The sequence below is a fragment of the Loxodonta africana genome, chromosome 23, assembly GCF_030014295.1.
Source record: "Loxodonta africana isolate mLoxAfr1 chromosome 23, mLoxAfr1.hap2, whole genome shotgun sequence".
In the NCBI taxonomy this organism is placed as follows: domain Eukaryota; kingdom Metazoa; phylum Chordata; class Mammalia; order Proboscidea; family Elephantidae; genus Loxodonta; species Loxodonta africana.
In genome coordinates this window covers 19868050-19885369 of record NC_087364.1, presented here as the reverse complement: position 1 = coordinate 19885369, position 17320 = coordinate 19868050, and the positions used below count along the sequence as shown (strand labels likewise).

Here is a 17320-nt window from a genome sequence, read left to right as displayed (position 1 = left end):
CCCAAAATTTCTTATCTCACAGTGGTCAAAATCCAGGGTATCCACAGGGCTATGCGGAGCCTTGGTGGTACAAAAGGTTGGCGGTTTGAACCCACTAGCTGCTCCGAGGGAGAAAGATGTGGCAATATACTTCTGTAAAGATTATGGCCTTGGAAACCCTATGGGGCAGTTCTACTCTGTCCTATAGGGTTGCTGTGTCCGAATTGACTCCTCGGCAACAGGCTTGACGGGGCCACGTTCTCTCCTAAAGCTCTAGGGGAAGATCCTTTCTCGTCTTTCTCAGTTTCTGGTAGCCCAGATGGTCCCTGGCTTGTGGCAGCATAACTCCACTGTCACGTGGCCATCCTTCCTCTCCCTGTCTCTCCGTGTCTCTTCTCTTCCACAAGGACACCAGTCAGTTGGGACTAGGACCTGCCCTCCTCCGGTATGACCTCATGCGCGCTGACAACTTCTTCAAGACCCTCTCTCCAAACCAAGTACTTAACAGTTACCAGGAGTTAGAGCTTCAGCATGCCTTTTTTTAAGGACACAATTCAATCTGTAATGGGCAGGGTGTTGAGGGAGACGATCAAGCCACCGTCTCCAAACAATGGTTTTTCCAAGATCCCCTTTCCCCAGAATAGTGCTGGGTGGGGCAGCATCAGTAAGTATCTTCCTTCAGTGACTTCTCCCACAGTGCCCAAAGTAGGAAACATTTTCAGAACACAGAGCAGGCTCAGACTGATTCTGGGTGCCCCTCCGACTGCCCGAACAAGGTGTTGTTAGTGTCCATGGAGTCAATCCCGGCTCATGGTGACACACATGCGCCGAGTAGAACTGTGCTCCACAGAGTTTTCAATGGCTATGATCTTTTGAAAGCAGATGGCCAGGGCTTTCTTCCAAAGTGCCTCTGGGGGGGCGGGGCTTGAACTGCCAACCTTTCAGCTAGTAATCAAGTGCTTAACTGTTTACACCACCCAGGGACTTCCTGGCCTAGGTGGTGGTTGTTATTGTTGTGTGCCATCAAGTTCATCCTGACTCATAGCAACTTCATGTGACAGAGTCACACTGTCCCACAGGGTCTTCTAGGCTATAATCTTTACAGGAGCAGGTTGCCAGGTCTTTTCTTCTGCAGAGCAGCTGGTGGGTTCAAACCGCTGACCTTTCGGTTAGCAGCCCTGTGCTTTAACGGTGGTGCCACCAGGGCTCCTTGGACAAGGTGGGGCCTTCACCAGTTCTGCTTAGGCACAGACTGTGTTTGTCCAGCCTGGCGGGTCAGTGGCAGCTCCCCAAGCTCTGTCTATCGGAGGCTCAGCTCAGGTTTACAGCGAGCTGGGAAATGACAGCTGAGAAAGCTCAGCGCCCAGCAAGCACAGCAGGCCTGGCCCTTTCATTGCCATGCAGACCTTCAAACAGGGGCTCCATCCATCACTCTGCCTCCTGCCATGTAAGGGTCCAAAACCTAAGCTTCAGGGCTGGCATTTCCCTGAGTCACATGGGCGGCAATCAGCAGGTCCCTTTGTCCTCAGGCCTTTTGCAGGAAACATGCCTCATTCTAAGATTTCGTTCTCGAACAGGAGTCTAGACTCGAGGAAAAACCTCCAAATCTCTATTGATTGTGCCTAATGAAGGGCGTTTAATTGGTGGTCTTTGCCCTTAGCTATTACCAAAGAAAACAGACGGTTCATTTTCATATCAGTGATGGATGGCAAAGGAACATTTCAGCTCTTTTTTTTTTTTTTTTTAAGCATGGCGGCTAGGCCTTAGAAAATGCATGCCCTGAAAGCCTGTTAGAATACGTGCGAATACGTGTGTGTATTTAGTTGACAAACACATCAGCCTAAAAAACTTTGTAGGTAAAGAAAAAATTATCTCAAGGTGAAACAGAAAATTCCGCTCAGAAAAGCCCTTGCGAATTAGACTGCAGATGAAAAAGGATCAATCATCCTCTAGAAAATTGTCTTTAAAAAAGTGCAAACTCACCATTCTGAGAAAGATTGTGTCCTAAATACCGTTTCATTCCTTAGCTGAGAAGTTGATTGAAGTAAATACAGGCTAACTAAAATGAACAGAAGGTCTGCGAAGACTCCGGCTTTGTGATGAGCTAGTTGCTGTGATTGAGTTGAAAAGTACTCTGTGAAAGAGTACTGCATTAAGGATGCTTTGGGTGGATGGAGGAGGGACAGAGAGTAAACATAGGGAAACCTGGGATCCTAAGAGCAGCGCTGCATGGAGGCACCAAGCATTGTTGGATGAAAAGATACCATCCTATGTGTCCGCTGCTAGTCAGATTTCCTGTTAGGTGCTTGCAGCTGAGACATTTTGTGATGGATGTAGTGTCACTTCCTAGAGCACTGGAGGTTGTTGTTGTTGGGCCACATGACAGAGTAGACCTGCCCCATAGGGTTTCCTAGGCTATAAACCCTACAGGGCAGCTCTACTCTGTCCCGTAAGGTTGGTATGAGTTGGAATCGCTGGCAATGTGTTTGGCTTTTTTTTTTTTTTTTTAATCTTTCTGGGAGCAGATCGCAAGGTTTTTTCTCCTGAGGAGGCTCTGGGTGGGTTCAAATTGCCAACCTTTCAGTTAGCAGCCGAGTGCTTAACCTTTGCACCACTAGAAGAGCCTTCTTTAATTTACGAAGTTCCTTTTACTCTTTCAGGCATGAATGTTTAAAGGAAGACTGTCTTATTACCATCTGTCCGGTCCCCACAGAGGGATAAAATGAGGAAGGCAGGGGCCATAAACTGTACCTTGATGCCCCAGTGTACACTGCAAAAAGCAGAGTCTTAGGCCCAGAAACAAGACTGCCTTCTGCATTTTACTTACGGATTAATGAGACCATTTGTGATTTCTGAGTTTTTGGGAGCGTTAATGACCGAATTAAGTGTCCTCTACAAGACACCCGAAGCCAGACTTTACCTCCCTTAGAGAGTGTGGGGGTTGGTGGACACTGTCAAAGAGAAAAATAAGTGACCTTTTAAAATATTTACTTTAAAGAAATCCCTTTTCAAAATTAATCCTGCCAGCAGCTTTTCTTTCACCCAAAGTTGCAAATATTTTGTTTCTTGTTGGAAGCCAAGCTTACTAAATTTGAATTTTAAAGGGCATGGCTGCGGAGAAGGGGGGTGGGCTCAGAGACACTTTGTGACCTGGTATCAGTTGGTCTCAGTAAAAGGAGGAGGGCAGAATTCAATCAATGTTAAGGTTAGCCAAGGGTTGATCTTCTCTCCTCTTCTCTTTATAAGCCTTGTTTTAACTGGTTTACTTCAAGCCATTTGCTTTTTCTGGAATCATAATGGTCTCCCAATATTCATAGAGAATAACTGCCCAGAATAAACCTTGTGTTTAAATTTCTTTGAGTTTTAATTTTTTTTAACAACACACATACTGAGACGTATACACGTAGCAGAACAGGTCAGTACTGGGAGATGATGACCTCCAAAACCAAAACCACTGCCACCAAGTCTATTACAACTCACAGTGACCCTATAGGACAGAGTAGAACTGCCCCCATAGGGTTTCTAAGGCTGTAATCCATTTCCAAGGCTATAATCTTTACGTAGGAACCCTGCCAGTGAAGTGGTTCAGAGCTTGCCTGCCAACCAAAAGATCAGCAGTTCAAATCCACCAGCTGCTCCTTGGAAATCCTTTGGGGCAGTTTTACTCTGTCCTATAGGGTCACAAGGAAACCTTGTGGCATAGCAGTTAAGTGCTACAGCTGCTAACCAAAAGGTTGGCAGTTCAAATCCACCAGGCACTCCTTGGAAACTCTATGGGGCATTTCTATTCTGTCCTGTAGGGTTGCTACGAGTAGGAATCAGCCTGACGGCAATGGGTTTTATAGGGTCACAATGAGTTGGAATCAACTTGATAGCAACAGCTTTGGCTGTTCTTTCTTTCTTTCTTTTTTGTCTTTACAGAAACAGTTTGCCACATCTTTCTCCCATAGAGCTGCTGGTGGTTTTGAACTGCTGAACTTTGTGTTAGCACCCGAATGCTTAACCACTGTGCCACCAGGGCTCCCTAAATGACCTCCAAAGCCTCATAAATCACTGAGCTAGTCACAGACTTTGAGTCAGAAGTAGTGTCCAACCCCAAGATGGTATTTACATTAGACAAAATAATTAACATAGAGCCACTTCTGTTGTTTTGGAAAAGCTGGAGCTGTTGGGTGAGGGCTGATCATCAAAGCACTACTGACAGACTCTCAAAGGCTATTTGATTTTCATCATGGTCAAAACCATAGCCATCAAAAGGGAAGTATTAAGTCTATGTCTACACTTGAGGTTCTTAGATACTTTACATAACAAAACAGACGTAGTTCCTTCTGAGTCCCACTTGACAAAAGGAAGCCTCCTTTTATAAAAGTAGACAAAGAGAAATTACAGAAATTGGAATATCACCATTTTGTAATAAAATAATGACTCTGGGCAATAATCATCAGTAGCTGATGATTACCAAAACAGAGGCAACCAGGTGTTATGTACCTCCTGGTAAGAGCACCTAGCACCACCTATGAAGTAATCTGGCCAACAAAAGAAAAATTAAACTTGAATCTGAATCTGATCAGTTTTCTAGATTTAACTACCAAATTTCAAGAAATACAAGAAACAACCAAAAACCCAAACCCTTTGCCTTTGAGTCGATTTGACTCATAGCAACTCTATAGAACGGATAGGACTGCCCCATAGGGTTTCCTAAGCTGTAACCTTTACAGAAGCAGACTGCCACATCCTCCTCCCAAAGAGCAGGTGGTGAGTTCAAACTGCTGACCTTTCAGTTAGTAGCTGAGCACTTAACCACTGTGCCACCAGGGTTCAGAACATATTAAAAAGACATTATGGGGAAATAACCATTAAAATATTGACTGTGAGAAATGCTACAGAACAAATGACCAGATTTTAGAAAAGTACACAGAAGAAAAGAAAGAGGGAGAGGTGGGGCTAAGATGGTGGTGTAGTCAGATGCTTTCTGTGGTCCCTCTTACAACAAAGACCTGAAAAGACAAGTGAAATGATTATATATAACAAGCTAGGAGCCCTGAACATCAAAGGCAAAGTTGAGGAATTGGACTGAGTGGCAGGGGGAAGGAGGAATCGTTCAGAAGCAGCAAGGAGTTGCCAGACCTGACCCAGCACGAACTGGCACCCCGCAGGCCTATTCCACTAACGCGAGCACAGTGAGGCAAGTAGTGGCCTTTGGGATACATTTTCCACATCGGGAGAGAAAAAGCATTGGAGAACCTGCTCAACCCTCCAGAACAACCGAGAAGCTGCCCTCAATCGGCAAAAGATAAGTACCTGCATTTAACCTACCACATGGATCCAAAAATATCCCTTTGGGAAAAACCTCTCTCCCACTTACCTGTTCCCTCCCCACTCTGCACTGGGTCTCAGGTGGCTGCATCCCCTGGGCTGCAAGAAGGACCCTGTATCCTTCCTGAGCCATTCTCCTGGCCTTGGAGAGGGAACAAATTAACAAACAGAAGAAAAAATAATCTGCTGGCTCCCCTAAGCCAGGAACTCAGAGCAGAAACAGTTCCTTTGCCTAGGCACAGGCATAAGGGGTCCACAGACTTTGAGAGCCATTTACCCCTGCATAGACCCGTGTGGGCCCATTTCAACAGCATAGGTCCTCATTTGCACAGTGCAACAGGGTATATACCTGAAGTCTAACTTCAACTGTTTCAGCTACATGGTAGAGAGGTAGGTTCATGACATTTGACACTGCTCTGCCTATTAAGCAGGATCCTCACCTACCCACATCAGGGGCCTGAGGACTGGTGGCTCCACCCACGACACCTGGCCACCCTTGACAGAGGTCCAAGAATTAGTGGTGCCTCCCAGTCCTTACAGCCAACAGCATTGGGTGCCCATAGTCCAGCTGCAAAACCCAACCACCTACACGCTTTAGGGAACAGGGACATGCTTTCCTTGCTCAGCACGTGACCCCTTCTACAGCCAGATGCCTGTGCCCACACCAATCACCCCTGATCCTCTAGGCTATAGGTGAAAGCCTACACCACACGCTTGGTGACTGACTACCTCGACACCTGAGCTGAATTCGTACAAGAAAAGTGAACAGACCTCTGGGCTCACATACTTAGTAACAGCTCTAACGACCTGGTGACAGGACTTTAGAGCTTCAAAGGTGCCAATAATCAAACTAGCTGGCTTGAACAGCCTATCTGGGCATATCAAAACAAAATAAGAAGCTAGGACACAGTAAGCAAATATAAAATAAATAAATACAATAACTTATTGATGGCTTGGAAACAACGGTCAATATCAAATCACATAAAGAGGCAGACCATTATGGCTTCAGCAAGCTCCCAAAACAAAGAATCAAGAAATCTTCTGATCATCCTGAGATGAGAAGAACTAGATAGTGCCCAGCTACAACTGATGACTGCCCTGACAGGGAACACAACAGAGAACCCCTGAGGGAGCAGGAGACCAGTGGGATGCAGACCTCAAATTCTCATAAAAAGACCAGACTTAATGGTCTGACTGAGACTAGAAGGACCCCGGTGGTCATGGTCTCCAGACCTGTTAGCCCAAGACAGGAACCATTTCCAAAGCCAACTCTTCAGACAGGGATTGGACTGGACTATGGGATAGAAAATGATACTGGTGAGGAGTGAGCTTCTTGGATCACGTAGACACATGAGACTTTGTGGGCACCTCCTGTCTGGGGGGGAGATGAAAGAGCAGAGGGGGTCAGAAGCTGACCGAATGGAAGCAAAAATAGAGAGTAGAGAGAAGGAGTATGCTGTGTCATTAGGGGTAGAGCAACTAGGAGTATATAGCAAGGTGTATATAAATTTTTGTATGAGAGACTGACTTGATTTGTAAACTTTCACTTAAACCACAATAAATTTTTTTTTTTTTTAAATCTTCTAGATGAAGAGAACTTCCCGGAATTACCAGAGGTAGAATACAAAAGATTAATATACAAGAGATCGGGAAGGAGATCAGGCAAATCACAGAATGAGCCAATCAGTACACAGATAAAGCATTAGAGGAACTTAAGCAGATTAGACAAGAGCATAATGACAAGTTTAATAGGCTGCAAGAATCCATAGAGAGACAGCAAACAGAAATTCAGAATATTAACAATAAAATTTCAGAATTAGACAATTCAATAGAAAGTCATGAGAGCAGAATTGAGGCAATGGAAGTCAGAATGAGTAGATTGAAGATAAAGCACTTGGCACCAACATATTTGAGGAAAAATCAGATAAAGGAATTTTTTTTTTTTTAATGAAACTCTAAGAATTATGCGGGACTCTATCAAAAAAAATAACCTACGAGTGATTGGAGTATCAGAATGGGGGGGGGAGGGGGATAAAAGAAAACAGAGAGAATTGTTGAAAATTTATAGGCAGAAAACTTCCCTGATATCACGAAAGATGACAAGATATCTATCCAAGTTGCTCATTGAAGCCCACACAATGTAGATCCCAAAAGAAAGTCACCAAGATATATTATAATCGAGCTTGCCGAAACCAAAGACAAAGAGAGAATTCTAAGAGCAGCTAGGGATAAGCAAAAAGTCACCTACAAAGGAAGTCAATAAGACTAAGTTTGGACTACTCAGTAGAAACCATGCAGGCAAGAAGGCAATGGGATGACATATATAAAGCCTTGAAGGAAAAAAAATTCCCAGCCAAGAATTATATATCCAGCACAACTGTCTCTCAGATATGATGGCAAAATTAGGACATTTCCAGATAAACAGAAGTTTAGGGAATTTGCAAAAACCAAACCAAAATTAGAAGAAATACTAAAGGGAGCACTCTGGTTAGAAAATCAATAACATCAGATAACAACCCAAAACTAGAACACATGACAGAGCAACCAGATATCAACCCAGACAGGGAAATCACAAAAATAAATCAAAGCTAAAACACTCAGAACAGGGAAAAAGAGATGTCATTATGTAAAAGACAACAACACTAAAACAAAAAAGAGGGACTAAAAAGTGTAGTCATAGATCTTTCATATGGAGAGAAATTCAAGGTGATATAGAAAAATAAAATTGGTTTAAACTTAGAAAAATAGAGGTAAATATTAAGGTAACCACAAAGGAAACTAACAATCCTATACATCAAAATAAAAAAACAAGAAAAACATAAAGACTCAGCAAATACATAATCAACAAGAATGAAAAAGAAGATATATAAAGAAAAACAACTCAGCACAGAAAATTAAGTTGAGCAAACTGTCAACAACACACAAAAAAAAGACATCAAAATGACAGCACTAATCTCATACCTATGTTACATTGAATGTAAACAGAGTAAATGCACTAATGAAGAGACAGAGAGTGGCAGAATGGATTTAAAAAACACGATCTGTCTATATGCTGCCTACAAGAGACACACCTTAGGCTTAAAGACACAAACAAAGTAAAGCTCAAAGGATGGAAAAATATATATCAAGCAAACAACAATCAAAAAACAGCAGGAGTGACAATATTAATTTCTGACAAAATAGAATTTAAAGTAAAATCCACCACAAAAGATAAGGAAGGACAGTACATCATGATTAAAGGGTCAATACACCAGAAAGACATAACCATATTAAATATTTATGCATCCAATGAGAGGGCTCCAAAATACATAAAACAAACTCTAACAGCACTGAAAAGAGAGATAGACAGCTCCACAATAATAGTAGGAGATTTCAACACACCACTTTCAGTGAAGGACAGAACATCCAGAAAGAAGCTCAATAAAGTCACAGAAGAGCTAAATGCCACAATCAACCAACTTGACCTCACAGACATATAAGAACACTCCACCTAACAGCAGCCAAGTATACTTTCTTTTCCAATGCACATGGAGCATTCTCCAGAATAGACCATGTGTTAGGCCACAAAGCAAGCCTTAACAGAATCCAAAACATCAAAATATTACAAAGCATCTTTTCTGACCGTAAAGCCATAAAAGTAGAAATCAATAACAGAAAAAGCAAGGAAAAAAAATCAAACACATGGAAACTGAACAACACCTTGCTCAAAAACTATTGGGTTATAGAAGAAATTCAAAACAGAATAAAGAAATTCATATAATCAAATAAGAATAAAAACACATCCTTTCAGAACCTTTGGGGCACAGTGAAAGCAGTGCTTAGTGGTCAATTTATAGCAATAAACACACGCAACCCCCCCCAAAAAAGAAAGAGGGACAGAGGGGGAATCTGCAGATTACAAGAGACTGAGGGACATGTCAAACAATCTCAGTGTATGGATCTCTTTTGGATCTCATTCAAACAAATTGTAAGAAGGAAGGGAGGGAAGGAGAAAGGAAGGAATGGAGAGGGAAAAAAACACACACAAAACAATCATGCAAATGTGAACACTGACTAGAAATTTAATGGTATTAAGGAAATACTGTTCAGTAGTTTAGGTGTGAAAATGGCATTGCAGTTTTTTTTTTTTTTTTTAAGTTCCTAGTGGTGCAACACAGTTGAGCTTTCAACTGAGACTGGTGGTTCGAATCCACCCAGCGGTTCCAAGGCAGAAAGGCTCGGTGATTAAAATTACAGCCAAGAAAACCCTATGAAGTAGTTCTACTCAGTCACTGAACAATAACAACATCTTTTAAAGACACATATTGAAATATGAATAAAATTGATTTCCTTTAAAGACACATCTTGAAATTTGAATTAAATAATGACTTCTGGAAATGGCTACAAAATCTGGGTAGGGAGGGTAAATGGGGAAAAATATGGATGAAACAAAATTGACCATGAGTCAACAATTGTCGAAGCTGCGTAATGGGTACATAGGGATTTATTATGCCATTCTCTCTACTTCTATATATGTTAGATATTTTCTATTAAAAAAATAAAAACTGCATGTGGATTTATAACCCCAGATTCAAGAAAAATGATTAAATTCATCTGGAGCAAAAGAGCAAGAAGGAAACCAAAGACACAAAGAAGAGGCTAGTCTACAGGATGAATAGTCTACATGGACCATGGCTTCATCTACCCAGAAACCAGAAGAACTAGATGGTGTCCAGCTACCACTACCAACCATTCTGATCAGAGACACATAGAATGGGGGGAAAATGTTGAATATAACCTCAAATTCCTAAAAAAAAAAAATCGACGAAAATCCAAAACTTGCCCCTGAGGTCACCTTGTAGCTAAATAACCAGTTGGCTCACAAAATAAAGAATATCACCCATGAGTACTGTGCTCTTTTAAAAAATTATCTGTATGACACCAAAAGGTCAACAATTACTTTAAAATAAAGATGAGAATTTAAAAGTGCAGAGAAACTAGATTAATGGAAACAGAACAACCACAATGGGAATATTGAGAATGCTCACAAATTGTGAAGAACATAACCAATGTCACTGAACAATTTGTGTAGAAATTGTTGAATAGGAACCTAAACTGCTATGTAAACCTTCACCAAAAATACAATAAAACATTATTTAAAAAAAAAAAGAGAGAGAGAGAGAAATGATTAGTAAAAATCTGCTCTGTTTAACAGATCACCACTACTAGCAATATCCCCAAAGGGCCCCATGGTAATTCAAGGGCTGCTGCTCTTCACCCACCTCCCTCCTGAACAGCCCCTGGAAACCTCTGTCCTTGTGCCGTGGACACAGCCAGGACTCCCTTATAAGGTTCTCTTCATCAGTTACTGTGTCCACTGCCAGAGGAGTACTGGTCCCACACTCACTGAGAGCTGCATTCTTGGTTCCTGAACTCTGAGTGGCACTGATTATAGGCAGTCATGCCCTGGCCACAGGGCTGGGGAGCCCTTCCTTTACTTCCTGGTCCAGGGAGCTTTGCACAGCACACTTGAGAGCAGGCTCAGTGATTCTCAGAGCACAGCATGGTCACAGGGAGAGATGGATGGATGTAACCACTGGGAAGATTATTGTGACCCCCTCCCCACGCACACATGAACATCAACATAAAAACAATACAAAACTATAATAAAAATATAATGAATCTAAAACATTTTCTCATTTGTCCCAGGATGACTACTTTGGTGTAGGTTTTTTTTTTTTTAATTTATTGTGGTAAACATATATATAAAAAAATTTGCCACTTCAATCATTTTTATATGTTGATGCAGTTTTAGAAATTGCAAATCATGTTTTTAAAAAATTGCCATGGCCATCATTAAACTAAACAACAGTTTAGCCCAATTAATAAAGAATGTTTGCTTCAAGCATAGCACTCTTATAAAGAATTATCCATCTGAGTGTAAACTGTTAATATAAAGCACAGATGAGAACTATAAGGGGCTCTTGTTGTTGTTAGATGCCGTCGAGTTGGTTCCGACTCATAGCAACGCTATGCACAACGGAACGAAACACTGCCTGGTCCTGTGCCATCCTTACAATCGTTGCTATGCTTGAGCTCATTGTTAAGGGCCAGAGGGCCTAAATTAATGGTGATGAAACAATACAGGTAGAGACAGTGAGAATGGCGACACAACGTGAAGTATGTAACCAACGCTGTTGAACTGTTCATGTAGAAATTGTGAATAGATATGTTTGATTGTAAAAAAACCCATTGCCATCAAGTCAATTCCAACTCATAACAACCCTATAGGACAGAGTAGAACTGCCCCATGGGGTTTTCAAAGAGTGGCTGGTGGATTTGAACTGCCAGTATTTTGGTTAGCATCCAAGCTCTTAACCATTGCACAACCAGGGCTCCTTGGTTGTATATACTGCCACCAAAAATAAATAAAATATGTATTTTTTTTATATTTCCAGGGCTCCACTGGAACTCTGAGCTCGGACAGGCTTGGTCAGACCCTCACACCCTCTTGGGGGAGACTGGTACCCGCACTCTCCATCACACCATCCGTGCTGGAAGAAATTCCACAACATCCACCCAAGCAAGACTCCCATTGGAGCCCCTTATGAACACTCAACACCTGGAGGACAGCCTCCCTCTCCTCTTGCCTGGGCCACGTAGGACACTTCCCTGAGGTCCATGTGAGCAGGCACAGGAGAATTCCAAACAGAATGCCAGGAGCCTGCATGGAACTGGGCTTCCAGGAGGAGAGGGTGAAGGCGGGGCCAATGTTGGATAACACAATCCTTGGAATCTGAGGGGAAAGGTATCTGGGATCTGAATTAACTAACTCCCCTGCCTAGGGGGACCGCATTAGTCACGGTCTTCTTTGGCCATATGCATGCATCTTCCATTAGAAAATACAGATCCAGTATTGCTTACTCTGGACACGTCGTCAGGAAAGACCAATCGCTAGTTTTATTGTTTGGCAAAGAAGAGGATCAGAGAAAACAAGAGAAACCTCAATGAGATGGATTGACACACAGCCACAAAACTGGACTAAAACATATCAAAGATCATGGTGATGGCCCAGGACCAGGTGACATTTTGTTCTGTTGTATAGAGGGTCACCATGAGTTGGTGCCCACGCAACAGCAGCTAACAACAATAACAATAGTCCAAACTTAAGTCTATTCTTTGAGAACCGGTTTCCAACAGATAATTTCTAAACTGTCTCATACAGGGGAGAAAACTCATATTTAGTCTCTAACGTTATTTACAGAATCTTCAGCAGAATGATGTGGTGTTCAAGTGGAAACACTGCCTTGACTACCTTACTTGATACTTTAAAAAGACTAAGTACCACCCCCCCCAAAAAAAGCCTCCGTTAAACTCCAGTGCATTTCAATCTATGCACTGATGACTACTACAAATACATTTTCTGCCACATTCCATGTAGTTAAATCTCTAGCCTTTATTTTTAACCCAGCACCATTTCAGAATCAATTTCTATGGAGAGAGAATACCTGGACATTTAAATCCATCAAAAAGGAGTAAATGAGCATTTCAGATACATCTATCAAGAAGAAATGCCCCTTCTCCCCATCATTGCAGGCTTTGTCCACTGCCTGTCGGATGAATGTCCCCATAAGTGTTTATTAATCACTCTTGCGCACGCCGATGGGGCCCCGCACACTTTGCTCCTCGTGTCTGTGACATGCACAAAGTGTGCACTGGGTTTCTTCTGCTTGTCTCTTGAGCACAGTTGCTTACTTTGTTAAAGTTAATTTCCACTCATTTCTGGCTTTGATGGGAAGATTCCTTTATCAATTCAATTCATGTGTGTTGTCTGCAATCAAGGCAATATTGTCTGCTAATGTGAGGTACCTTCAGTCTGCTCTCTCCATTTTATGATAACGCCTTTCTTCTGCTGGTCCTGCACCAGAGAGTTTGGGGAAGAGGCTGCCTCCCTGGCCTTGGGAAACAGGCTCTGGTGAGGGGCTGAACGGGCAGCCATTTTCCCCTCCCAGCATTCGCTTGCCAGAGAAATGACCAGCTGCTCTCTTGCCAGGGAATCACCTGGGTTGGAAATCAAGTGAGTGCAAAAGGTAAGGCAATGGGAGACTGGTGATAGAAACCGGATGTTCCTACCACTGTCTGCATGGAGCCCTGGTGGTGCAATGGTTAAGTGCTTGGGTGCTAACCAAAAGATGCGTGGTTTGAACACATCAGGCACGTGAGAGAAAAGACCTGGCAATCTGCTTCCTTGAAGATTACAGCCTAGGAAACCTTAGGGGATAGTTCTACTCTGCCCGATAGGATCGCTATGAGTCAGAATGGACTTGACAGCATACAAGCAGGAGAAAGTCTTACTCTGCAATTCAGTATCTTACAATTCTCCCTCTACTTCTCCTACATTAATCTTCACCCCACAAAATTCTTTATACCCCCCAAAACATGCTTTTGTGCATCTTCTCACAAGGTTCTTTCCAACTTCCCTCTTCCCCATCGCCTTCATCCATTTGCTCCCTGTTAGTCAAGGCTCCCCTCCTCAGAGGCACTTCCTTGCTGCCCCAGGCAGCTCTTCTCTGAGTGCCTCTGGAAGTAAAGTTCTCCCTGAGACAGTTAGGAAACGCTGGTGGTATCATGGTTAAGAGCTACGGCTGCTAACCAAGAGGTCGGCAGTTCGAATCCACCAGGCGCTCCTTGGAAACCCTATGGGTCAGTTCTACTCTGTCCTATAGGGTTGCTATGAGTCAGAATCTATTCAACGGCAATGGGTTTAAGACTGTATAAAGGTGCCCTGGTGGTTCAGTACCGGTTAAGCTGTTCAGCTGCTAACTGAAAGGTCAACAGTTCAAACTCACCAGCCACTCCACGTAGGAAAAATACAGGAATCTGCTCCCATAAAGATTACAGACTTGAAAACCTATGAGGCAGTTCTACTCTGTCCTACAGGGTCACTATGAATCCGAATCAACTGGACAGCAATGAGTTTGTCTTTGGGTGGCATAAATGTTTAACATACTCGGCTGCTAACCAAAAAGTTGGGTGTTCGAGTCTACCCAGAGGCACCTCAGAAGATAGGCCTGGTGATCTACTTGCACAAGATCAGCCACTGAGAACCCCATGGAGAACAGCTCTATTCTGACAGACATGGCATTGCCATTAGTCAGAATCAACTCAACAGCAACCGTGTGTAATAGAGGTGGCTGGGCTCTGGGACTTGCATGTAATTGCCCGTATCTCTAGTACCTATGATAATAACTAGCATTTACTGAGCACTTACTATGTGACAGACACACTTCATGCTCACGAGTCTACGAACCAGGCACTATTATGCTACACATTTTACAGATGAGGCAACTGAGGCTAGGGAGAGGTTAAAGAACTTGCCTGTGGTCCCAGTGTGTCTCCAGAGGCCCCCCTCTTAAAAACTCTGTTGTCCTGCTCAAAGCAGAAACTCAAGTACTATTTATGAATGAATTAAAGCAATAGTGGTAGAAACCGCTGCCTTCTCTCATTACCCTTTCTTCCCTTCATTTTAGTAATACCCACCACTATCACCCAAGATGTTAGCTGAGCATCTGCCTGCCTGGCCAGTTACTGCTGTGTGCCTCAGTTTCCACATCCGTAAAATAGAAACCATAATAATAGTACCTATCTCGTATGTTTCTTAAGTATATGAATTCTCAGTCAAGTAGCTTACTAATCAAAAATGTCTGCCCAATAAAACACATATTTTAAATTCCTAACCTGTAGTTCATTTTATGGATTTCAAGAATTATGTAAACTAGTACATGGGCCTGGCACATACCAAAGCTGCCTGGCACATAAACAATATTAAATCCTGGTCAGAAGATTTAACTAGAATAAATGGTATTCTTCTGTAAGTTCATCTCAATAAAGAATTGAGAAACTCCACCCTTCAGACCCTGTCATAAAATGTAATTATAACATATTTAACCAATAAAATGAACAACTGTTCAAGAATATAAAATCTGTATTTTATCAGTCAGATATTAAAGTTTGGGACAGTTTTTGGTTATTAATCTACTTGACTGGTTTTTAAATATTTTAGAGATTGTCCTCTCACCGGCCACCTAAAGAAATATTCACCGACGAGGCATCAGTTCCACCATCATCGTCCTGAAATGCTTGTGTTATACAAACCAATAGGCCAGCCCCTTCCTCTGAAGCCAGCTTGAAAAGTTATGGAAGTAATTCAGGGAATGAACAGATCAGTCTTAGAAAAAATACAACCAGAATGCTCCTTAGAAGCAGGGATCGGGAGGCTTTAGCTTGCTTACTTCAGACATGTCATCAAGAAAGACCAGTCCCTAGAAAAGGACATTGGGTTAGGTTAAGTAGAGGGTCAGCAAAAATGAGGGAATCCTCGATGAGATGGATTGACACAATTAACACAACAATGGGCTCAAACACACCAACAGTCACGAAGATGGCACAGGACCAGATAACCTTTGGTTCTGTTGTTATACATCAGGTTGCCATGAGTTGGCGTCAACTCCACAGCACCTAACAACGACGACGACGACTCAGGGAAGAACTTAGCCCTGCCAGTGCTAAGTGCGGTACAAATCTCTGCACCTGCCACAAGGCTAAGAGTCAAGAAAAGGACAATGGAAAAGTGGGGTGGATAATCTTAACGCCTGCCTCATCAATGATGTCCTTGGGGCTGGGGGACAAGTAAGGCAGTGTCTGGAACCCTGTAGAGCGGCTACTTGCATTATGAAGTGGAATAACTCCCAGAGTGGAATCATGGGAAGTAATGTTCCGGGAAGGGTCTGCTAACTTACTGAGGAGGTAAGACAGGACAATAAGTTGGAGAGACCTATAGGCTGTTCCCGATTTATGCTTTTATCCTTAATGAGGAAAGAAAGCTTAGGGAAGTGTTTGTGTCTGCTGTACAAATTAAACAAGACAAATTTTATTTCCCTGGTGTCCTAGCATAGAGCCATTGACTCTCCAAGACTTTAGCTGATACTAACAGCCCCATGGATTTTGTCGTTGTTAGCTGCCATCTAGCCATCTCCAACTCATAGCAACACCATGTACAACAGAACAAAACATTGCCTGGACCTGCACCATCTTCTTCATGACCATTGGTATGCTCTTGTCCATTCATGTGTCCACTGTGTATTTTTGAGTGCCGTCCAACCTAGGGGGTTCACCTGCCAGCTCTATATCAGACAATATTCTGTTGTCCATAGGGTTTTATTGGCTGATATTTGGAAGTAGATCTTCCAAGTCTCTCTTAGTCTAGAAGCTCTGCTGAAACCTGTCCATCATAGGTAACCCTGCTGCCATTTGAAGTGCCAGTGGCATAGCTTCCAGCATCGAAGCAACACACAAGCCGGTACAACACACTGACAGACATGTGGTGGCTCATGACGTTAGACTTCACTTAACAGCTGGAGAAGTAAAAGAAAGTGATTTTCTTAGGCATTCAGTTTATTCTTTAACACACATCGTTAGCTGAAAACAGAACTTCTCTCTGGGGCATGGGATCTATTCACTAATAATTCACTATGGAGTCCAACCCTTCAATTTTCTTTCCTTCTTAAAAGGAACATTAGCCTGGTATTCTAAAATTACACAGAGATCTGTGCAGTTACGTTTATTCAAGTAATGATGATAGATGCAACATTTTTTTGTGTATTACCAAGGTTCTTGAGGGTGAGTAATACTAGCCAAATGGTGAAGACATTATCCTGTGGAATGTCACATGGCTGCAAAACAACAGGGCCCCAGAAGCCACTGGTAGCCATCAGCCTTTCTGTGCCAACTAGGGGTAGAAATACTTAGCTCCCACCAGGATGATGGGCATTGCTAAGAAAATCCTAGATCAGCTCTTGCAAGAATCAAGGCATCTCAGCGGTAGCCTCCTCTGGGAGCCCCTCCTTTCCTTTACCCCTTTCCTATCTGCCAAAATGCAATGGAGACACAACCAGCATTAGTCACTGCTCACTGTGGCTCTGAGAAATTCCTAACACATGTTCTTTACTGAACAAAATGGGAGCTTGACTATTACTTGGGAGTGGGG

At 42.7% G+C, this 17320-nt stretch overlaps 1 long non-coding RNA gene across 4 annotated transcripts in view; it reads right to left on the bottom strand.

The window, feature by feature from the left end:
* LOC135228564 (uncharacterized) overlaps window positions 1-17320 on the bottom strand; it is a 108270-nt gene that overhangs the window by 80309 nt on the left and 10641 nt on the right. The window contains exon 4 of one of the 4 annotated variants that reach the window (XR_010319109.1): window positions 11961-13335. The exons of the other annotated variants lie outside the window; for them this stretch is intronic. This is a non-coding gene — a long non-coding RNA (uncharacterized LOC135228564). Of the gene's footprint in view, window positions 1-11960; window positions 13336-17320 lie in introns of those variants that run through there. 4 annotated transcript variants of the gene reach the window in all.